This window comes from Scylla paramamosain, chromosome 16 (assembly GCF_035594125.1).
Source record: "Scylla paramamosain isolate STU-SP2022 chromosome 16, ASM3559412v1, whole genome shotgun sequence".
NCBI lineage: Eukaryota > Metazoa > Arthropoda > Malacostraca > Decapoda > Portunidae > Scylla > Scylla paramamosain.
Window position 1 is genome coordinate 922,501 of NC_087166.1, and position 25,000 is coordinate 947,500.

The 25,000-nt window shown below is 42.5% G+C and overlaps 1 protein-coding gene across 1 annotated transcript in view; it reads right to left on the reverse strand.

Moving 5' to 3' along the window:
* The window catches only part of LOC135107875 (cuticlin-4-like), a 337,646-nt gene that overhangs the window by 169,835 nt on the left and 142,811 nt on the right, over positions 1–25,000 (reverse strand). The window contains exon 5 of the mRNA XM_064018221.1: positions 6,280–6,319. The gene's annotated coding sequence lies outside the window, so the exon portion shown is untranslated. The remainder of the gene's footprint in view (positions 1–6,279; positions 6,320–25,000) is intronic.

The following is a 25,000-nucleotide window of genomic DNA, read 5'->3' on the forward strand; positions in this document are numbered from 1 at the left end:
CAAAAGCGTAATTTTTCACGAATTGCTTCATTTATTATGCATGGAAAACATAATCAGCCGCCCGCGTTTAGTGAATTCTCTACGGGAGCGAGGATGGGAAATTTCTCACCCTATTAAACTCATCTACGCCACCTTATACAGAAGGGAAAATTAATCTACGTAGCATGGAAAATTTAATAAAGGAGGTCACCTGAGCTACATGGGAAAGAAATATAAGCAGCTTTCATGTACTCAGTGTGGGGGAAATGTGAAATGAAAGCTTGTTTTTTTGCCGCACGAAGGGAAGAAAAGCTTATCACAGCCACATGGGGGAAAAAAATAGGTAAAAGTTATTATGTACCCACTGAAAAAGGTTAAATAAAAAAAAATAGCTTACCTGCGCCAGAGGGTAAAAATAAATAAATATATATACATAAAAAAAGATAATATAAAAGAATAAAATAAATAGATAAAAAAAGGTGATGTACGCCACTGGTAAAAACTAAATGACTAGAAAAAGCAAAACAAAAAATAACAATGACAATAATAATAATAATAATAATAATAATAATAATAATAATAATAATAATAATAATAATAATAATAATAATAATAATAATAATAATAATAAAGCAATAAACAGAGACTTCATCCAAATCACACGGAAACAAGACAAACCACAGAAAATAAAAAAATAAATAAACAAATAAACAAATAAAATAATCTACCATAAAAGAAAAAAATAAATAAAAACTTTCAGAGCGAGATAAAGAAAAAAATAATAAAAAAAAAATTAAAAAAAGACATCCGCATCAAGGAAAGAAGATAATAAATGAAAATAAAAAGTTTCCGCCAAATAAAACTTAATACGTGACGATTTAAGTGCGTATAAATAATTTTTATGAGAATAATTTATAACGCGTGAAAAAAAAAGATGAGAGAGAGAGAGAGAGAGAGAGAGAGAGAGAGAGAGAGAGAGAGAGAGAGAGAGAGAGAGAGAGAGAGAGAGAGAGAGAGAGAGAGAGAGAGAGAGAGAGAGAGAGAGAGAGAGAGAGAGAGAGAGAGCCATAAAAACAAAGTATACATACATACGTACGTACATACATACATACATACATACATACATACATACATACGTACTTAATCACGGACAAACGGCCAGACAAAAAATAAAAGTGTGGAATATATGTTTGGTTATAATAATTATTCTACCTACCTACACACACACACACACACACACACACACACACACACACACACACACACACAACGTATTCATGGGAAGACCCAAAACAATACAATGGAAACTACAAAAATGGTGCAGCGCAATTGAGAGAGAGAGAGAGAGAGAGAGAGAGAGAGAGAGAGAGAGAGAGAGAGAGAGAGAGAGAGAGAGAGAGAGAGAGAGAGAGAGAGAGAGAGAGAGAGAGAGAGAGAGAGAGAGAGAGAGAGAGAGAGAGAGAATCAGATAAAAAAAAATATATAAAACAAATAAACAATATAAAAAAAGTACAACACCTTGTCATTACCTCTCCCTTCCTGGAGATCCCCCCAAACAAGATGGCGTCATTTGGGATGAGATAAATACTCGCAATTACACCGCCATAGTCTGCGTACACCTTGTTGGCGCTGTGGATTTCCCTAAGGGGTCGCCGGACGAAGGAAGCGGGCGGTAAGTGAGAAGTAATCCCGCTTCTTGTTCATTACTCATTCCTGCTTTACTGGGATGGGGGAGTTCGAGGTGGATGAAAAAGGCTACAAGAGATAGACTTGGGGTGGACCGTGGCGTGGGTAGGGGAAGATGCAAGAGGTAGACTGAAGGGATGGACCGAGGTGTGGGTGTAGAGAAGGGCACAAGAGGTAGACTGAAGGGATAGACCGAGGCGTGGGTACAGAGAAAGATACAAGAGGTAAACTGAATGGATGAACCGAGGTGTGGGGGTGGAGGTGATAGTGAGGGAGCTGACATGTCGCTCTAGCTAAAAATAATGGTAGGAAGGCGGCTGCTGCAAGTAAGGAGCCGTCTGTACATAGAGATGGGCCCTCCATGATCTCTAGAAAAAGGCTCATGACCAGCAGTTTGGGAACCATTGATCTAAATGAACAGAAAATAAATGATAAATAATAACAGTACTAATCATAATAAAGAAAGAAAACGACCTTATATACAAACAAGTACTACCATATGCTGACAATACCTTCACTGACCACTGATAGACTCCACGCAGATCAGAAGACTTAAGATCAAAGAAAACGGCTTTACGATACGGTGAGCGTGTTAAGTCACTCAATTACTGTCCACGACTGTAACTGGGCGGTGAATATACAGCAGAAAGAAAATGTAGGAGAGTAGGTGTGTTGGCGGACGGGTTGGGGGGGGGGTCGGGGTGAAGTACAGCAAGGGGAAGGGAGAGAGACGGGTGAGGTTAGGGATGGCTAGGATCGGGTGGCTGGGATAAACAGGCGTGGTATGTTAGTTAAGTGGAGAGGCGGTGGGTAGGGGAAGGGGGGGATATTTGTTTAATCGTTAGGCGAGGGTAAAGAGGGAGGAGGGGGAGGAGAGAAGTTAAGGTAGATAGTTAGGGTGGGTTATTTAAGTAAGAGCAGCAGCACCAACAAGCAACATGAAACTTAGTGCATCCCTACCTTATTTAACCAGGCGGAGGCTTCCATGTTAAACTGCCTTAGCGAATTACACACGCAACCCTTCCTCGCCGCAGCACTTCCCTAGCGAACTACGGGCTCAGGCAACACATTTTCACCCCCGGCTATCTTTATTACGCTTACTTTATCGCAACTCAGCACATTTGAATTTCTTGATGTCTTCATTACGTTCATCTTGTCGTAACATCATTAACTGTGTGCCTTTATAGACAAACTAACTTTCGAGAATTGTAAAAGAGATCTGTCCTTGTTTTGTCTCCTGTGAACTACATTGCATAGAACAAATTGCCTAGTTATGCTTGTTATGTTTACTCCAAGTGCCACTCGATCATAACATACACTACAATACAAAACTAAGACACTTATTCTTGTTTGTCTCCTGTGAACTACATGGCATAGAACAAATTGCCTAGTTATGCTCGTTATGTTTACTCCAAGTGCCACTCGATCATAACATACACTACAATACAAAACTGTAAGACACTTATCCATGTTCGTCTCCAGTGAACTATATAACATACAAGTGACCTAGTTACGCTTGTCATTTTAACTCCGTGACGCACAACCATAACAAACACTTTTATCGATAAGCCATCCCTACAGAATCATAAAACTAACCCATTCCTACTTACACCCGAAAAAGAACTACATAACACACACATATCACCTTGTTATGCTCGTTATCATTACGAGTACTCCAAGGAACACAATCATAACAAGCACATCATCTCTGAGTGTCACAAAAATATCCCACCTTTACCAGTCTACGAGTTAGGCAAAACATATATATATTTCAATCGTAAGTACCCTTGTTATTATAACGACACACCATGTACGCGCTTATACCAACACAGTGATCCATGCAGTGCGGGGCCATGACTCAGGCCAGGCACTCCACTCCGCTCCTTCAGCTCTCTCATGCGCAGTCCTCACTAAGCCGGGGACTCTATTCAGTGTAAAATCAAGGTAAAATTATCCAGGACGAATTAATGTGCGCGCGTCCTTACAAGAGCGGAGAAATGGGCTAATCTCATATAAAATTCATATAATTAGCGCGATAGACATTACGGAGCATTAGCTGTTAATTATAAAGGAAGACATGAGGCTGAGAATTATGTAAGGAGGGGAGGGTAAAGGATGGGAGGGAGAGAGGGAGAGAGCGAGAGAGAGGGTGTGTGAAAGATGGCACACGGAGAGGAGAAAATTACATGGGGAATTTTTAATATCTTTATAGATTTTATGATAATTAACGTATGCAGTGAATTAGATGGCGTATTACCTTATCTATTTTCTTTTACGACCTGCTGCGATTTTGCTTGGAATAGTGAAGATAATATGTTACCTATAGCAGCAGCAGCAGCAGCGCAACCTAGCGAGCCAGCAGGAGCAAAGGTGTAGGAGTGCAGGACCCACTCAGTGCCGCCACCACCCGACTGTGGCCAGACACCCACCGCGTCGTCGGCTGTCGGGTGGCGGGCTATCGGGAGGAATTGAGGGCGCGGGGTGCTCCATCAAGGCGGGGCGACACACAGTTGGGCCCACTCGCTCCCCCATGTAAGAAAAATCCTTTGTCAAACTTTGTAACTCGAGATTGGAAAAGTTCTGCCAGAAATGAGGCGTCGGTTCGTGAAATACCTGGCCTTTGACTCCAACGGAATGACTACGGACGCTCCCGAGGTCAATAGAGGCACGGACACAAGCACCGGATTTAGGAAAGGATGGCCCGGGCACGGCTGGCTGGGCTGCAGAGTGCCTCCGCTCTCCTCCACTTTACGCAAACCTTCTCTTTTTGCTCACCCGAAAGTGAAGATTTAAATGTTAACTTGGTGTTTCGTGAAAGGAATCCTCGTGCTTGATTGCAATACATTTTTTTTTTAACTAGTTTATCGCATCTGTATTCTAGATTTCCACACATTTTCCTTTCTTTCCTTTGGTCATTTAAACGTCTGTCTTTAAATGTAAGCTTGAGAATTAGTGAAATGATTACATGTTCTCGAATACGGTAACAGTTTTCTCTTCCTTTTTTCCGTATTTCTCGTCTCATATCCTACCTGCATCACTTTACGCACGTAGAATTTTCTTCGCTTAAATGTACGAACTCGTATATAAACGCATGCATGGGGAAGTGATGGCAGTATAACTTTAGTAAAGGAAGATATATTTCAACCATACATTTCAACCATTTTTCGCTCACATCTTCAACCTATTCTACCCTTCCAGACAATTTTCCTACACAAGCAAATAATTCTTTACCTGTATAAAAAAAAAATGCAAACAAAAGCTGGCGTTCTAATTTCAGCACACACACTGATGCATTTAAAGCGGCCTGCATACCCGCCCCCCGCCTTGGTCCAGCCTTGAGCATGGAATCCCTCCCCCTGCACACTGAAGGCCGGGAAGTTACAAGCAAGCAGCAGTGTCGGCTATTTCCCCAACTGCATCTTCTCCCCCACGAATATTGATCTCCCATTTATCAATTTATTTTCCTGGATATTTTTCCCTTCACGCACTTATCCTCCTCCCTGTAACTCTTTTTCGGATATTTTCCCCTTCGATTTGTTTCCTCTGGGCATTTTCTGCTCCATACGTTATTTTATTCCACCGAACTTACTCGTATTTCCCCTTGGTCATTTTTCCCTCCAGACATTTATTACTCATTAGTCACTTCCCCCTCTAGATACGAGTATTTACCTTCACTGACTTAATTTCCTTATACACTTTTCCCTCAAGTCATTTTCACATCTAAATATTTTCTCTTTTGGTTTACTGCCCCTTGTACATTTCCCTCTAAAGACATTCCTCAGGCTGAAGATTTTCCACAGCAGACCTCTCCATCCTGAATTACTGCCTTCCGGACAATTTCTCTAGATATTTTTCCACAGAAGACATTATCCTTCCTTATTTATTTCATCCATCAACCTAACTGAAAATTAACAACGGTGTAGGGTCTGAGTAATACACAGGACTGGGCGGGATAGTTGTGTATGCTGCAGCTGAGCCCGTAAGGAGCGAACCACCCACATCCGTACAGTGGTCTTCATACCCTCGGCATCAGTGCATCCTGGTAGTGAGGTGCTGACGTACACTATGTTGGAAGGCAATTACTAAGTGGTGATACTGGAAATGGTATCTGTCAGTGTTTCGCTATTATAAGTGTTCTCAATATACTCTGGGAAGAGAGTGTTCGCATGAAAAATGTATAGACGGAAATACGAGAATGCCCAGGAATTTTGTCAGGGAGAAAATAAATTGTGAGGTGGATAGAAATGTCCAGGAAAGGGGAGCGTGACCGCAGCCCGGCAAGCACTGCTCATTCTCCACCGCAGCGAAATACAAGTTCAGCTCTTTCACTGTTACTGAACCCATCATTCCTTCACCATAAATCACTCTGAGTTATTCACTGTTCGTTCTGCAACCACGTCTTAACATCACACTGGCTAACACTGGAAAATCTATTCGTTTAACCAATTTCTCTTCCATACAAGTGTCTGTAAAGATTCTGTACAGTTATTTAGTGTTGTAAATTGTTGTACATAGCAGTGAAAGAGTTAACGGCCACGGCTTGAGGTGAGGTACACATCCTGCACCACAGCACACTGGGGTGCGGAGAGAGGATTCATGCACAAGGGTACTCACCAATCGCCACGCAGCGGTGCCACAGTCTCGGCCTTGTCTTCTGTGAGAGAAAAGCATCATCATTAGGAATGTGAGCTGTAAATGACCTCAACCTCCATCTTTTGTAGGAGAAACAATCATTATTAGGGATGTAAATTACCTATCCATCTATCTGTCTGCCTGTCTACATACCAAGCAGGGAATTCCAAACGAAGTGCCCCAGACAAAGCACCTCACTCATACACGCACCATTCACACCTTTTTAGCCCCATCGGCCCGTGGTGGAAAGGGAAAGTCACGTGGACATCTCTACTGCACCCCAGGAGTTTAGGCATAGCATAGCACACCACGTACTGTACTTCCCTACCTGTAAACTATGAGGCTAAAAACTTAACATTCTATAAGATAAAAGGATCAATAAGAGGAATGTATATTATCAAAGAACATAAACTTTATATTCTGCAGGAGAAAAAGGATCACTGGGTCACGTGGATTATAAAGAACCTAAACTTTATTATCAGCAAGGGGAAAGGATCGCCGACAGAAAAGTTACCACCAAGAACCTACACCTTCATCTTTGCAATATAAAATGATTACAGGAAAAGCGAGTCGTGAAGGAGCTAATTCAGTGTCGAAGTTCAGCAGTTATGAAAGATCAGATATAAGAAGTATTTACGTCCCAGAACACACACGGGAAACGCTCCTTGGCCGCTTCTTTACTTCACAAATCACAAGAAGGAGTCGGAGCTTCTTGATTTAGTTTCAAAGTGTGACGAGAGAGAGAGAGAGAGAGAGAGGGAGAGAGAGGGGGAGAGATAGAGAGAGAGGAGCAACTTTATAGAACTCCAAAGAAAAAAAACCTAGACCCTCATTAACATTTTTCCCGACACTACTTGAGGTGCGTATGAAGACTATTTACCCTGAGCACTCTTTATGATTTGAACTTTGTTATAAAATTAGGGACAACGTCTTTTGCAGTTCGTATTACCAGTGGCTAACATTTCACGGGGGATTTAATTTGCTTTCCTCGCCAATTAACGCTTTGGCTTTTCTCAGCAAAGATTAAGTGACGTTATTTTCTTCTTTAGCTTCAGAGAGAGAGAGAGAGAGAGAGAGAGAGAGAGAGAGAGAGAGAGAGAGAGAGAGAGAGAGAGAGAGAGAGAGAGAGAGAGAGTGATGATGATGATGGAGGGAACTTTACGGAATCGATAAACGCAGCACAGCCCGCCACTTCGACAGCTATTACTCATGCCAAAAATCTGGTCAGCTGAGCCCATGGCCGCTATAAATTCTGACTGTCCATTCTATCTCCAGGGGTCCGGCAGGCGCTCGGGTTACTGGTGGTGGTGGTGGTGGTGGTGGTAGTGGTGGTGGTGGTGAGGTAGATCTGGGAGGTGGAATTTAGAAAGTGATGGTTATGGAGTTTGTTTCGTGGTTGTGTGGTTGCGGTAGTAGTGGTGGTGGTGGTGGTGGTGTGGATGAAGTAGCTGTCTAGTGGTGTGGTTGTGAGGTAGATTCGATAAGTGGAGTTTAGGAAGGGATGGATTGGGAGTGAGTCTGAAGTGGTTATGTGGCTGTGATGGTTGTGGTTGTGGTGGTGTGGTAGGGAAGGAGGAGTGTGCCTATGCCAGTGGTGCGGTTAACGAGTCACAAAGGAACAGAAAGGAAGAAAGCAGTATACCAATTGGATGTCTGAGATAAGATACACTATCTAATCAAAACACTGGACCTGAGGATACTTAAGGATAGCTAGACTTTGTGGTGGCTTGGCTGTGTGATGAATACAATTGTTAAGCGTGTGTTATATCAAAGGTTCTCTGTTTACTGACGTTGATCATGTAGCTGGACTAGTATTGGCAGCCTTGTTTCATAACTCAGTGCTGATGCTCCTGTATAAGTGTTAAGATATAGCATGTCACTATCTATCTGATTATCTGATTATCAATGATCATATAAAAAGCACTGTACTGATGACTTGATCCTCTTAACCCTACTCTTGATCTTCCCGCACAAAGGTTTCGATTGCATATTGGACTTTTCTAAATTGATCACATTCGGCAGAGCTTATAATAACTCTTTAATATTCATTCCTTTCTCGTCTTCCACTGAACTGAGTCAGAACCTGTTATACAAAGGGGTGCGATTATAATGGATATTTCAGAACCCTTTATATCATTCAGCACAGCTTGGAATAACACCTTAATTTTCATCCCTCTCTGCTCTTTCACTTGTACTCTTTGTTTTTCCCCTCTCCTTCCCTCTATTGTTGGCGTGGGAAAGTACAGGTGTTCCCCTTCCATATCTATCATTACCGGCACCCCGCGAGTCTGTTCGATCACACTATCTCATCGGATTCATTGGTTACACCTTCATCTACCGCTGTCCCCTTTGTCACCTTATGATGGGAAGGCTACTCAATATATTTGTGCTTGCATCCTGCAGACGACCACGACTCTAACTTCAGGATTCTTTTTTAAGCCGATAATTGGTACCAAAAATTTGACCTCTGAAGTTTCAAGCGTTTATTTATTAATCTATAATGATGATGACTTTATTCAGTATCACAGTACATGCTGCATATGAATCTAAAGACCTGATGGTTTGTCTCTGCAATGTGAACAAAGTGACAAAGAACAATGTGACAAAGACCCTTAAACTCTCTAGCTTCTAGGCAGGACAATTCTCAAAAACCAGAGATAATCAGTATGGTCGTAATGGTTGTTTAGTACAGACGATACAGAATCATTATAAAAATCTCACTAGTATCGTGAAAACACCCCTGAATACCACCATGATTTCCACTAGAGCGCAGTGCAGTCAAGGCAAGACACCGGAAAGTTTAAGAATACGACTAACAGACTAACCTTCTCCAATCACGTTTATCACCTGTCCGTATATTCCAGGCTACTTAAACACAGCACTTCAAGCCACGATAGATGGAAAAATAGAGGAAGTTAGACACAGAGAAGCACGGAGGCCATTATTCCTCATCCTTTAGTTCCCTGACCTCACACACGCGCCTCACACAAGGCTTCCCTCCGCCCCTGCTTAACTTGCTAAATGGAGCTTCCCTTTCCTCACCGGCTCCGCTGCACAGGACCCGCTACATATTCTCACGCCTTTTGTATTCCAGCTAGTTATGCAAGTGTTTAAAGTTATCTCCCATTTGCTCATCCCCTATAGAGTGGCTGGCTTCCTCTATCTTCCCCCTTACAAGTCAGTGGCATTCAGGGTCGCGGCGGTCCAAGGCTTCCCACGAGTCATAAGTGATCTCTCCTTTCAGACTATTTCTTCCCTTTATGGAGCGGAACCCGTGGACGTTCTTCTTTCATATTTATCCTACTCTTGGCTCTCCTCGTATAAAGAAAAGGACTGTGGGTGGATTCTCAGTTTATATAATTTTTCATCTGACAGAAGAATTGCTATTATGAAAATATTTTATACTAGTTTTTTTTTTACTTAATTACATACTTTTTTCGTGCTTATTTTACTTTTGGCTCTTTTCATATGCTAAAAAAAAAAAAGTTGGTGAGTGGATTATCATTCAATGTAATTTTTCACGAGGTGGCTGAGCTGCTGCTACCGAAATGTTATGTTATGCTCAGTATGATAACATAATTTCGTCTTTGCTTCGTATTTCGTTCTAGCCACGACTCTCTTAATAATAATGAAATGATGATAACGACGATAACAACAACAACAATAATGATAATAATAGTAATAATAATGATAATATAATAATAATAATAATAATAATAATGATAATAATAATAATAATAATAATAATAATAATAATAATAATAATAATAATAATTAGTAGCAGTAGTAATAGAGAAGAGGAGAGGAGAGGGGAGAAGAGAAGAGAAGAGAAGAGAAGAGGAGAGGAGAGGAGAGGAGAGAAGAGAAGAGAAGAGAAGAGGAGAGGAGAGAGGAGAGAAGAGAAGAGAAAAGAGAAGAGAAGAGAAGAGAAGAGAAGAGAAGAGAAGAGAAGAGAAGAGAAGCTTGGATTGGATTGGGTGGATTGATTCTCGCACAGCTGCTGGTATCAAAACACAACACTGCACTAAGCCTCACTTGACGTAATTAGATGCCTCGGTGAACAAGGGAATGACTTGTTTGTTTTTATGGCGCCACGGTGACATGCAGCACGGCCACTGCGAGGGAGCAGCGTCAGGGCTCCCTCGGAATTGAATTGTCCAAACTGATTGAACTCATTTCTGTTTAATTCTGTGGGGAGTGATAAGTGAACGGATCTTCTTTTTTTTTTTTTAATGTTTGTTGACTCTTATATATCCCTTGACCACCCTGCCTTACAGCTAAAATGGAAAATAATAAATAAAGTTAAAATCATGTTCATATCATAGGCGTGTTGGTGGATGTTCCTTCTGTAGTAACCGTGATTCTTTTTTTTTCGTTTGTTTCCCATATATCTCAAACTTCTCCATGGATCTCGTTAGAATAAAATCATTCAAGATAATTCGCAGGAAAGATTTCCCAGACTCGCTGCAGGATCTCCTACTGCTGGTGACGCCCCTAGTGCTGCCAGGCCGTGAAGTGTCGTTCCTGAGGTACGTACATGTAGAATCAGCATTCATTAATCAGTTGCACATCCCCTCAGCGTGGCGCTACTAGTGGTGTTTGGTGCCACTGGCCATGAAACACGAATAAAAATAAGTAAATAAATAAATAATAAAAAAAACTTGCCTGTCTCCCGCTTAACCATAAATTCTTTTAAACAGCGAACTTTCTTGTGATAAATGAGTCGAGTTTTTTATGACGTGTCTCCTCGGCTGACTCACTTTACCGCAGTGGAGAAGATAACGTCCAGACTTCAAAAAACAAGTGTGGTAGTGTGGCAGGTGATTTGTGCTCACCACGGTGACTGGTTTCAATCGAATGAACGATTCCTTCAACATACAGTACTGTTTTCCCTGGAGTGATAAGCTGCCAACAAGGTTGGACAAGCTAATCAAGGTCAACATCATCTTCTGCAGTGCTTGGGCGCCACATCTGTGTGGAGGACAGCCAGTCAGTGAGGCGATATCCTGGCGTGCACAACAAATTCGGTGGCAACACAAATATATACAAGAGTGGTGTGCGCGTGCCGCAGCCTCAGTGAGGCACCACCTGAACACTCGGATACAGCCTGCCGCACCTAAAGCTCTGAGGCTGCGGAAACCTAATTCACATGCAGAGAGGTAATGATTTTAGTAGTGGGAAAGAAAAAGAGGAAGGGAGCGTTGCTGGGGAAATATAGTGAGCGTGTGACTCACACAGAAAAAGAGTGGCCGGAAACGTGCGAGGGCAGCTGTCTATGCGAGGGGCGGCGCGCCAGGAGTAACGGAGGAGATTGGAAAGAAATTCCCGACCACCATTCTCAAGTGTGCCGAGGCTGCCGGAAACACGGAGGTGATCAAACAAGTGAAACAAATCAGTGGAATGCAATGAGATTTGCAAGCCCGAGCAAGCACACGTTCTTTTAGGAGATGTACACTTGGCTTTACTATGGATTGTATCAGCAATGATGTTGTGTTTTACTCGCTATAACAGTACATTTTTGATGTAAGGTTCTATTCATACTGAGAGAACACATCTAATATACACTAGAATAATCATCTTCATACCTACTTCAATCATACGTATATGCATTAAGTTCTACTCAGCTGGGTGAAGAGATCTACCCACCACCCCCTCGTCCCCGTCTCGCCTGTCACTCCGGCGACTCACATCACAACGCGCACTGAATTTTGAAGGGACCAGTCCTGCTGTACCTAAATGTGAAGACTTCTTCCGTCATTTCAACGACACACCTTAAGAGCCACATGACCTCAGCCACATGACTTCCATTAACAAAGGCACTGCTTCTTGACTAAGCCCGCGTCCGTTATTATTGTGCATTGGCTGCCCTTCACGATCCGCGAAGCTTAGAGGTCTGGCCAAACAGACGCTGGACAGGACTGTGGCGGTGTCTACTTGCCATGGCCAAGATGCAAAATTCTGAATAAAAATGTTGTATATACAAACTCTGGAATGTTTAGTATCGCGTTCTCTTGCTCTTTTGCCTTAATTCGCAATTCCGCGAACATTTACACGGAAAATTGCACTACGCTGGTGAGGCGCGGAGGAGGAGGAGGAGGAGGAGGAGGAGGAGGAGGAGGAGGAGGAGGAGGAGGAGGAGGAGGAGGAGGAGGAGGATAAAGACGAGGACGAGGAGGAGGAGTAGGAGGAGGAGGAGGAGGAGGATAAAGACGAGGACGAGGAGGAGGAGGAGGAAGAGAAGGAGGGGGACGAGAACAAAGACGAGAGGGAAAAATGTCGGTTTGCGTGGCGCGGTGGTGGAGAGAATAACCATAATAGAAAGAAACAGATACATCATAAAGAAATATAACAATAACAGTAACAATAAAAACAGACGAGTGCTGAGGTGGCCTTTAAAATCACGCGGAACTGTTGGGGGCTGTGAGACTGTGGGCTGAGCGGGGCTGTGGTGGCTGCGGGGATGCTGGGACTGCTTGCATACCTTGAGTTGGAACCTGCAGTCAGTATACCTGTGTGCATACGAAGACACCTGGACAAAACTGGGTGTGCTTGTATATTCGTTCTTTGATTGTATGCGTGTATTTTCTATCTTTATAATTTATTACCTCGTCTAGTAAAAGCTAAGGATGAAAGATGAAATAGTTTTATTGTTGCATTGGTTACATGATTCAATGTGAATAGGGAGCTTTAAGAGAAGATTAGACAAATTTATGGATGGGGATGATAGGTGGAAATAGGTAGGTATATTTCATACAGGGACTGCCACGTGTAGGCCTGATGGCTTCTTGCAGCTTCCCTTATTTCTTACGTTCTAGCAACCAAATAAATAAATAAAATAAATAAAACCAAAAAAAAAATAATCAAGCAGAGAATTCTGAACCACCACAAAACAACGTTAGTGAACTCTTGCACAAAAAAAAGACAAAACAGTAGAGACGAGAGACGGTAGAAAGACTTGTGTAGGCAGGATCGCGTTTGCAGTTAGCCGGGTCATTTCAAGTTGCCTATGTATGCATGTATGTATGTATGCATCATTGTGTATGTGTGTCCCTGTGTGTCCCTTGTCCAGCCTGTGGGAGTCTAAGGAGGAGGGTTAAGGTAAACGGCCTCAGTAATCTCTCTTGCTTCACCTGTGGGAGTCTGCGTGAGTGTGTCAGGTAAGCCAGACTCTCAGGCGATCAAGGACACGAGGAGGAGGAGGAGGAGGAGGAGGAGGAGGAGGAGAATGGTCTGCAGAAAGGAGAGAGAAGAGAAGACATTAAACGTAAGGTCTCACTCACTCCTCCTCCTCCTCCTCCTCCTGAATGCGCGTGAGTGATGGCTGCGGGAGGAACAGTGGGTCGACCGCAGCTCATTCCGGCCCCTCCGCGCGCCCTGCACCGCCACATTTGTTCCGCGCCTTAATGGTCGTGGCTCCCAAGTTTTGTGCAATCCTAAGAGGTCATTTTTACTCCCCCGGCATTGGCAAGGCGAGGCGACGCTTGGAGCAAATATATAGACGTGCATTCATATCGATCTGTTGTGAGGGATACGTCGTTTCCTGCTTTTCATTCTCCTTTTTTTTTCTTTTTTTTCTCTCTCTCTTTCTTCTCTTCCTCGTCTCTAATTCTCTACTTTTTTTTTCTCTCCTCCTCCAGTTTTCTCCTCTTATTTCTCTTCTTCCACCTCCTTCTTCTCCCATTCTCCTCCCTCCCCCCTCCTCCTCTGATTTTACGACCCGCGTTTCTTGGTCTAGATTACGCAGTGTAGCTTATCAAAGACACTCCTGCAAAGTTCAACGGGTTCCTCTACTACTACTACTACTACTACTACTACTGCTACTACTATTTGATTAGCTCTCATTCCATTCTTAATTTTCCTTTTCTCCCTCCTCTTTTTCTCGTCTTCTCATTTTTATCCTTTTTTTTATTTTTTACGTCTGTTGATCTTATTTCTCGTATTTCCCTTGTCATCTATTCCTTTTCTTCCTCCTTATTTTTTCTACCGTTCTTTTCATCTTATTTTTCTCTCTTCATCTTCCTATTTTCCTACTATTCTCCTCCTCTTCTTACTTTTCTTCCCTACTTTCCAGCTTCCTCATCCTTTTCTTCTTCATTCTTCTCTTTTCCTCATCTTCCTATCCTACTTATTTTTTTTCTCTCTATCCTTTCTCTCCTCCTCCTATTATCCACTCATGTTCGTTGAAATGACATCTCTCTCTCTCTCTCTCTCTCTCTCTCTCTCTCTCTCTCTCTCTCTCTCTCTCTCTCTCTCTCTCTCTCTGGATGTTTTCTCTCCTCCCAGTTCTCTTGTCTCTCTTACGTACAATTTTCTCGATATTTTTTCCTCTCCTCCCCCTTTCGCTCTTGTCCTGTTCATCTTTACTTCTCGTGTTTTCCTGTTTCCCTCTCTCTCTCTCTCTCTCTCTCTTCCATTGCCTTTTTTTTTTTTTGCTATTCCTCCCTTTTTCCGTCACATTTCACATTTCTTATTCCACCATTACTTCTTCCTCCTCTTGCTTCTTCTTCCTCTTGCTCCTACTCCTCCTCCTCCTCCTCCCCCTCCACGCAACAGCCGGTCACGAGGTACAAGTGGTCCACAAGGATGCCATCAGGTAACCGTCTTTCCTCCTCTTTTCCTCTTTTTCTCCTCCCATTCTTAGTTTTCTGCCTCCTTTCATTCCTTCCTTCCTTATTTCTTTCGTTTTTTTTCTCCTTCCTTCCCTTTTTCTGTTGCTTCTTCTCTCCTTTCCTCCTTTAACGTTTGCTTCTTTCTTCCGTCTTTCTCTCCTCCCTCTTTCTTTCTTTTCCTTCTCTCCCTTCTCTTTCCTGCTTTCCTTTTTTCCTTCCTTCCTTTCTTCCTCCTTACTATCTCCTTCTTTTGTGCTCATCTTCCTTTTCTTCTCTCTCTCTCTCTCTCTCTCTCTCTCTCTCTCTCTCTCTCTCTCTCTCTCTCTCTCTCTCTCTCTCTCTCTCTCTCTCCCGGGATTCAGTACTCGCCCACCTCATCTCCCTCGAGGCTGCTCCAACAGACTTTGCCTTCAAGATCAAGGAAAAGGTGCTAAGAGTTCAGTGTGTGTGTGTGTGTGTGTGTGTGTGTGTGTGTGTGTGTGTGTGTGTGTGTGTGTGTGTGTGTGTGTGTGTGTGTGTGTGTGTGTGTGTGTGTGTGTGTGTGTGTGTGTGTGCTGGGAAGGTCGTGCGGTACGGAATGAAGCCACGAGAAATGGAATTGTGGTAGGGAGGGAGGGAGGGAGGGAGGGAGGGAGAGAGAGAGAGAGAGAGAGAGAGAGAGAGAGAGAGAGAGAGAGAGAGAGAGAGAGAGAGAGAGAGAGAGAGAGAGAGAGAGAGAGAGAGAGAGAGAGAATATATTACGTATAGATATGGTGAGATTAACTGCAAAAAAGAAAAAAAAAAATTAAATAAAACAAGGGATGGACAAGGCAGTTACCAGCGCGGCGCGATTAAGGGATTGCGCAGCGTACACGTATCGGACCGCTAATATTTATGGGGCAATACATAGATCTCCTCAATGCTGCTGTGGTTTGGTACTATATTTAGCGCCCATCCCAGCCCAGATTAACGCCACCAGCACTAACACTATAGCTATTACTGTTACCGTGACCACTGCTACCACTGTCACTGTTATTGGTACCACTTAATCTATCTTCAGTAATAAGTATGATATTATATTAATGTCCTTTCACTGTTACTGTTTATGTCTTTTCAGTTACTAACATCACTATCATTATTATTACCATGGTCTACAGCTGCTGCCGCTACAACTACTACTACTACTACTACTATTACTACTACTAAAAGTCAAAGAAGACCACCATTATTAGTATTATCACTCATCAACGGCACCACCACTACTACTGCTACTATCAGTAATAACACAACTACAACTAACACCACATCACCACCAGCATCACCACTCCTACTAATACCACCACCACCGCCACCACCATCACCACCATCACCATGAACACATTTACTACCAAAACATATACAGTAACTAAATAATTCTACGTTTTTCTACCTCTCATTAACTTTCTAAGGTACAAATTTTATGACCTAGTCGATAAAAATAATAACAATCACGAAGCGACGATTTCCATTAAAAAACACACAAGTTTAACGTCAAGAACACGATGAGCATAAATTTAATTAATGTTTTTGATAATCTCATTGGTTTCCCCGCAAATAGATAAATAAATAAAGTAAATAAGTAAAATATGATAGATAAATAAGGTGAAAAATATGCACTTGTTTTGTTCCTTGTGTGTATGTGTGTGTGTGTATGTGTGTGTGTCTGGTGCTCGTCTGCAGGTGGCGTGTCCCTCGGGGGTTTGCTGAGGGAGAGTTAGGAGAGGCTGTCCCTGCATGAAACAATGGCATGCAAAGTCGATATGCAAAACCGAGTGGTGTGTGTGTGTGTGTGTGTGTGTGTGTGTGTGTGTGTGTGTGTGTGTGTGTGTGTGTGTGTGTGTGTGTGTGTGTGTGTGTGTGTGCATGAAACCTAACCCTTCTGTATTCATGGCTGCAGAATACACACACAGACACACACACACACACACACACACATCCAGTAATATGGCCTCTTTACACAGCCTCCTACTTAAGCAGTGCTACGGTAGCGGTGGTGGTGGTGGTGGTGATGGTGATCGTGGTGGTGGTGGTGGTTTTACCTCAGGACACGCGGGAGCAGTACTTGGCTGACTCCTTGCAGCAGAATCCGGCGTTAGTTAAGCAGTTCCTCGTGAGTTCCGACAGACAGACAGACAGACAGCCTCGAGATGCCGGAAACAGGATTCACCATTAAGCACACACTAAAGTCTCGGTTACATACTCGTATCTCAGGATTACTAATAAATCACTTGCCATTAATCTCTTAGTTTAAAGTGGAAAAGATCTCATTATCTTTATTTCTGTGTTGACGCTCTGAGAATTCCCTTCATGTCAAGAGATCCATCTCTGTGCAAGGCGCATGCCAGAGGTCATTGTCTCTGGCACAGTGGCATTCATTCAGCATACTTTCTCTGGGTTTAAAGCGCGTAAATCTTGATTCAACTCAGCTTAGTCTTGTGATGTCCAGGATAAGAAAGGCGACACACAGATAGCATTTTAACCTTCCATCTTCTGAAACTCACGCACGTTAAATTTGTGGCAGAAGTCCTGCTAAATCTGTTCTCCAGCTCTTCAGAAACACTTTCATCCAAGAGAAATGTTAAGATCAAGCCAGTTCATCTTCCATTGACGTCTTGTTTGGAATTAGCCAACATTCAACATCCCCATCCTAATCCTTCAAACTACCGACCAATAAATTTGATATCTTGTTGTTTTAAAGCTTCAAAGTTTATCCTCAACAAGAAGATTCTGAAGCGCCTACCTGCTTCCACCTTTTCTTCCCTGATCGTCAGCATGGATTCCCTGAAGGGCAATCCACTGGCGATCTCATAGCTTTCCTTGTTGAATCTTGGTCATCCTCTCCTAAGAATTTCTGTGAAAGTTTTGTAATCGTCTTAGAAATGTGAAAAGATCTTGACAGTCTGGCATAACTTCAATTTCTAAGCTTTTCTCACACGATTTCTCTTCATCTCTGCCTTTCTTTTTGTTTCCTTTCCGGCCATTCTTTTACTACAGTTGTGGACAGCCATTGTTCTTCTCTTAACCTATTAACAGTAGTGTTCCCCAGGGATATGTTCTATCATCCACACTATTCCTATTATTCATAAATTAGTCACATCCACTCTTATGCTAATGACTCATTTGTCAGAATTATTTCCCAGGAGACGTACTCACAAAAGATTACTGGAAATATGCTTAGAGTTCTGCTTAAAATTGTGCTCATCTTAAAACTGTTCATAAGTCTCGGCTAAACAGAAAACTTAAGCACAAACCAGCAGGACCGATAGCGAGACTCTTTCCTCGCCCACTCATTATATGATGAAAGGCTTCACGAGCTCAGCGGCACAAAAAAGCTGCGTGGGGCTCTTTTACCAAGAAGGTCAATGAGACGCACGGCAACAACAGGGCACAACACGGGTCAAGGTCATCACTGCTTCAGAACTGCAGTGAAGCCTGTAAATCACGCAACCCTTTTGGATGCAACAATAATGAGGTGAGAAAAGCTAACAGTGCTCTCTCTCTCTCTCTCTCTCTCTCTCTCTCTCTCTCTCTCTCTCTCTCTCTCTCTCTCTCTCTCTCTCTCTCTCTTTCATTTGCACCCTATTGTCTCCTTTTCGCACTATTGACTCACTCTATACACCTTCCTTTCCTCCCATTCCAGACTCATCTCCATACTCATTCTCTCTCTTTGTATCTGTTTGCTTGTATATTCGTCTCTCTCTCTCTCTCTCTCTCTCTCTCTCTCTCTCTCTCTCTCTCTCTCTCTCTCTCTCTCTCTCGTCGCAGTTGTATCGTTGTGGTAAGGTTGTACTTTTTTTCAGTAACTGTTATTGTTGCTTCTACCGAGTTGAGAGAAATATTCGTACTAAAAAAATGGATGAGAGCGAGTGTGCGTATGAAAAAGAGAAGGAAAAATAAATAAAGGAAAGATCTCTGTCCCCTTCCCCCCCAACCTCTCACTGCGCTGGAAGAGATGCTGTATATTTATTTCGCATCAAAAGAAACGGTGAAAATAACTCAGGATTAATACTTCCCGTAGATAAATGAACTGGTGGGCGAGGCAATGAGGGGAAGAGGATGGGAGGGCGAAATAACAGAAAGAGGTTTTGTGTAAGGAATGTGTTGAGGAGGAGAGGGTGATGAAGTGATGTGAGGACAATGATGGAGGACAGCGAGAGAGGCGATGATAATGGTAGTGAGACAAACGATCTGTGGTGCAAAGAAGAAAAAATAAGTAAATAAAATAAAATAATGGCCGTACTGGGGAAAAAGGAAATAAATCAAACGTAATGAAAACAGTGAAAAGGCAAATAATAATGACGACCGAGAGACAAATGACATGCAGAACTAAAAAGTAAGAATGATGCAGAGAAACAAAAGAGAAACAATAAACACGAGAAACGAAGAAGGAAGAGGGGAAAAACAGACAATGATGTTGATATTAAGACGAACGACCCACAATGCTCGAAAACAGAATAAGAATGATGAGGAGAAACGCAAACACGAAGCAAAAAAAACAAACTTCAAAGAGAGAGAGAGAGAGAGAGAGAGAGAGAGAGACAGAGAGACAGAGAGACAGAGAGACAAGACAAAAAATAAAGAAAAATAAAGGCGTCACACATACAAATGGAACTAGAGAGAGAAGCAAACAAATGAGGACAAGCAAGCAAGCGAGCAAGTGAAGAAAAAAAAACGGGAAGAGGAAAGCACGAGGCGACGTAACAAAGCAGACATACACTCCGTCACACGGCTGAGGGGGACCCGGCCAGTCTCTATCAATCACCCCGCAGCAACAACAGGATTTGAACCCCCTGATGGAGACGTCTGGAGGCAAACACAGCGGCGGGGAAAGCAGGAATGCAACTGAACGCAACGGAGAGGAGAGACTGGGTGGAAAAAAAAAAAGGACGAAAAATAAGAGAAAAGGTCGTTTAGCTTACAGGAGGGCTCTTGTTTATTGCCAGAGGGTGACCTGAGCATGACAGTAGATAGCGAAGGACACGCCGGATGAAGGGGAGGTGAAGACTATAAAGGAGTGACAGGAAGGACGGAAGGAATGTAGGAAGGAGAAATATATATATGGCAAAGCTTGAAAAAAAAAAAAAAAGTAGGTGCAAATGGGATTAGTAGAAGATGGATGGCGAGACAAAAGGAAAGCAGATAGAGGAAGGGAAGGAGGGAATATAGGGAAGAGAAAGATGTACATGGAGAGTGCTAAAAAAAGAAAAGGTAGGTGTAGGTGGAATAAATAGAAGATGGAAGGCGAGGCGAAGGAAGGGTTCATGGAAGGGAAGGAAGAGGAGATACAAATACGTAACAGAAAGGTGTGTGTGTGTGTGTGTGTGTGTGTGTGTGTGTGTGTGTGTGTGTGTGTGTGTGTGTGTGTGTGTGTGTGTGTGTGTGTGTGTGTGTGAGGATTGGAAAGATTTGTAGGAGGAACAGACAAGGAAACACGTAGGAGATGAAATTGAATCAAAGGCAAAGTGGACTGGAGGGAAGAAGGACGGGTGGAGGATTGTGAAGTAGAGGTACAGTGATGGAATGGACACGGGATTGATCATAGAAAACGAGATAGATTTTGAAGGAATAAGTAGATGATGAAAGATGGTAGAAAAGAAGAAATAGACTGAAAATTGTAGCGAGGAGGAAATAGAAGTAACAGATTGAAGGTGGAATATTGTAGGCGACAGAAACAGTAGTGGTAGATTGATACAGGATAGAAGTGAGGTGGAAAAGTGAAGGCGAACATAGAAATACAAACGAAAAGAAAAAAAAAAAAGTGTGGTAACAGAAAAATCCGTTCAGTACATATATATATAAAAAAAAATACAGTAAGCGCAGCTGCACAAAACTTTTACTGAAAATAATACAGAATATTGAATACGAAAATCAAAGAAAATATAGAAAGGGTTGCAACGAAATAAAAAAAATAAAAAAAATGGTAAAACAAAAAAAATCGAACACATTCCTCAACAGAGTAAAACATTCACTCACACCCTCCCCACCCCCCCCATCCCTACCCCCCTCCCTTCCTCCCCATTAACCTCTCTCTCTCTCTCTCTCTCTCTCTCTCTCTCTCTCTCTCTCTCTCTCTCTCTCTCTCTCTCTCTCTCTCTCTCTCTCTCTGTACCAACCTTCTCCTTCTATCTCCCTTCCTTCCCTCCCCCTTCACCCTCCCTATCTTTCCCATACTTCCCCTTCGCCTCCTTCCATTCCTACCTTCCAGATTCACATGTCACTGTTCTCTCTCCCTCTCCCTTCCACCCTTACAATTTTCTCCCTCCCTCTTTCCTTCTCTTCATCTCTCACAGTTTAAAATGTCTCTTTCTATTTTCACACCTCCCGTTCTCTCTATACCTCCTTTACTTCTCTATCTTCATCTCTCATATTCCTTCATTTCCTTCTGTCTTTTAAGCCTTCTCCATATTTTCTTCCCTGCTTTCACCTTCACCTCAACCTTCCTACTTCTCACATCTCCCTTCCTTACTTGTCTTTCCCGCACGTTTTTCTCCTCTATCTTATTTCATTCCCTTGACGGTAAACACCTTCCTTTTCTCTCCTTCCCGACTCATAAACATACCCATTTTTTTTTTTTTTTTTATCTCTGCTCGTATGTCTTTTTTTTTTTTTTTTCTCGCAGCCTTCTTCGCATCATCCCCTCCTTCTCTTCATCCATCCTACCTTCCTCGTACCTCTCCTTCTGTCAAAACTATCCTTCCAGACTCTATACTTCATCTTCTTTCCCATCACGCCTACAGTTCACCCACCCCTCCCATCTCATCCTTCCAGCTTCCCTCCCATCTCCCCTTCTCTTACTTCCCTATAAGTATTACACTGTTTTCTATATCAGAGACAAAATCCACCTTTGGCTACGACTTACAATAATTTTCGGCCTCGATGGACCTAACTTTATTTACAAGTGTATTTATGTATATATATATTTTTTCATGTACAAACTGTTATGGCCATGTGAATAAATTGTATGAAATGTATATCGCATTACCGAGAGAGAGAGAGAGAGAGAGAGAGAGAGAGAGAGAGAGAGAGAGAGAGAGAGAGAGAGAGAGAGAGAGAGAGAGAGAGAGAGAGAGAGAGAGAGAGAGAGAGAGAGAGAGAGAGAGAGAGAGAGAGAGAGAGAGAGAGAGAGAGAGAGAGAGAGAGAGAGAGAGAGAGAGAGAGAGAGAGTATACCTTACCCTTCTGAACAATTAATGCAGAACAGATTCAAACACTGATATTACAGCGAACCGATTATGTGGTGCAGTGAAGGCAACACTGACACAACACAAGCACGCCGCCTGCAACACTCACTTCCTACTACCATCACCTTTCCCCCGTCACCAGGTGCTGGATGCCTGAGTACTAACACCCTGTCTCTCTCTCTCTCTCTCTCTTTCCCTCCCTAAGGACATCAGGCACAAAGGTGACGTGAAGTGAAGGGTTAAGGGCGTTTCTCCCTGCACTGCTAACTCGCTTCCTCCCTCTGTACCTTTGCTGGTCTGTCTTCTTCCTCCTCTGCAATACTGTCCTGTGTTTCCTGCTACAGTGTTCTGTCTCTCCACTTTGTAGCTCGTTAGTAGTTGCCAAACAGCCTTGTAAGGGTCTAAGTGTCTGTTGCTGTTTGGCTTTCCTTTGTATTTCTTTGTATTCCTCCTCCACCTCCTTGTCTTCCTCCTCCTCCATCTGCTTCCTATATTTTTCATTTCCTCCCATTCACGTGGAGGGAGCCGCACTGAAGACAGGCAAATAAAGGATGAAATAAATGCCCACAGGTGCCGCAGCCGCCAAAGGAAAATGCAAAAGAACAAGACAAAATCAATACCGCTCCCAAAAATATGTAAGCTTTCCGATACACTGCTGGAAAAAAAGGTGGGGGAAAAAAAAACAAGGAATGAAATAGAAAAGACATATTTTGTTGTCTTTTTCCTTCCCGTAGTTTTTCTTCTTATTTTTCTCGTCTCCACTTCCAATCCTCTTGTATTATTTATTTATTTATTTTTTTTTCTCCTGTCTGGTGTGTCTTTGTCTCTGTTTGTATGTCTGTTTATCTCTCATTAACATTTCTTTTCATATCTCTTTCTTCTTCTTCTCTTTCTCTTCCTCCTCCTCCTGATTATCATCCTTCTTCTCCTTTTCCTCCTGTTCTTTTTCTTCTTCGTCATCGTCCGCCTCCTCCTCCTCCTCCTTCACCTCCTTATCCTACTCTTCCACTTCTCCCTCTCCTCCTCCTGTGTCACCTTTTCTCCCTCCTCTTCTTTCCTTTCCTCCATTTCTTACTTTCTCTTCCTCCTCCTTCTATTCACTGCATTCTCTCCTTCCTGCCCAGTGTTTACCTCTCTCATTGTCCCTCCACTGTGCTCCCGTCCTCCGCCCAATGTTCTCTGTGTAGTTTTTCCCTGTGCTTTCCTGGCCATTGTCTCAATCCACCTGCCAGTGTCTTGGTAATCATTGTCTTACCAGTATTCCGGCTGCAGTTCTTTTTATTCTTCCAATCTCTCCTTGTGTTTCCAGTGTTTTTTTTTTTTTTTTAGTTTTTTTCTTCTTTTCATTTGGGTTCATTATGATTTCCAGTTTCCTTTCATGCTTTAATTATCGATTTTTTTTTTTTGCAATATTTCTGTGTTCTTGCTTTTTTTTTTTCTTTTTTGCAAGTGTAGCTTTATAATTCGCTCTCTGGCTCTCATTTATTGTGGTCTGCTTTCTCTCTCTCTCTCTCTTTTGTTTTGTTTTGTTTTTCTCAAGGGAAATGATGGTAAGGATGATAGTAATTAATAATGATAATGAAAATGATGATAATAATAATAATAATAAAATAGTAACAATAATAATAATAATAATAATAATAATAATAATAATAATAATAATAATAATAATAATAATAATAATGAAAACTGTGTGTGTGAGTGTGTGTGTGTGTATGTGTGATAGGCCGCAATAAAGATAATGACAACACACACACACACACACACACACACACACACACACACACACACACACACACACACACACACACAATATAAAGAGCACATAACGTATAAACACAATAATAAAACCCCAAAAAGTGTTACATATTAAAGAAAAAAAAAGACATTACAAATTAAACACAAAACTAACAGAAATAACGAGAGAGAGAGAGAGAGAGAGAGAGAGAGAGAGAGAGAGAGAGAGAGAGAGAGAGAGAGAGAGAGAGAGAGAGAGAGAGAGAGAGAGAGAGAGAGAGAGAGAGAGAGAGAGAGAGTACCAGATGATTGCTAGATATTTGGCAAATATTAATGGTCATTGCACGTCGCTGGCGTCATGCAGGTAATAAGCATTAACCAAACGAGACCATTAATTCCACCAGCCTGTGATAAGTGGCTACCCCCCACCGGAGCCACAGGGAGGGGGCGCTACTCCCGACTCACGTGGGTAGCAGAGGGAGGGGTTGCTGGGGGTGTTATAATGGGGGTGTTGATGATGTGCCATGCTAGGTATTGGGTGAGGAGGAATGTGTTGTGTGTGTGTGTGTGTGTGTGTTCAGTGTGAGTTATTTATTTATCTACTTTTTTTTTTTCAATTGTTTCGTTATGGTTTTGTTTACTTATTCCCTGCTCGTGTTGATTGTCCTGTGCTGTGCTGTGCTGTGCTGTGTAGTGTGCGGTGGTGTGGTCTGGTGTTGTTGCTGGTGGTAGTGTTGCCTCTCGTGCTGCGTGACTGGGGATATTGGTGATTGTGGCTTGCTGTGAAGTGCCTGGTTTGGGAGGCACTGGTAATGATTTGGTGGCTTCAGTACAGATATGTGTATTTCTTCTGCTGTTACTACGACCAATGCAGCTTCTCCTCCTAAAACTACTACTATTATTACTACCATTGCTACTGCTAGTGTACCTGCTGTTGTTAATGTTGTCGCTGCTACTATAACTACTACATACTACCCAACTACATCCCATCAGTCATAAAATACCATCTACACCATTACCACTACTAGAACTATTACTATTCCTACCATCACCGCCATCAACACCACCACAACTATGCCCATTAATATTTTACCCCCTAACTTTATCAATCCTTCATGCCAACACCACCGCCACCACCGCCGCTGGACCACCAAACCCA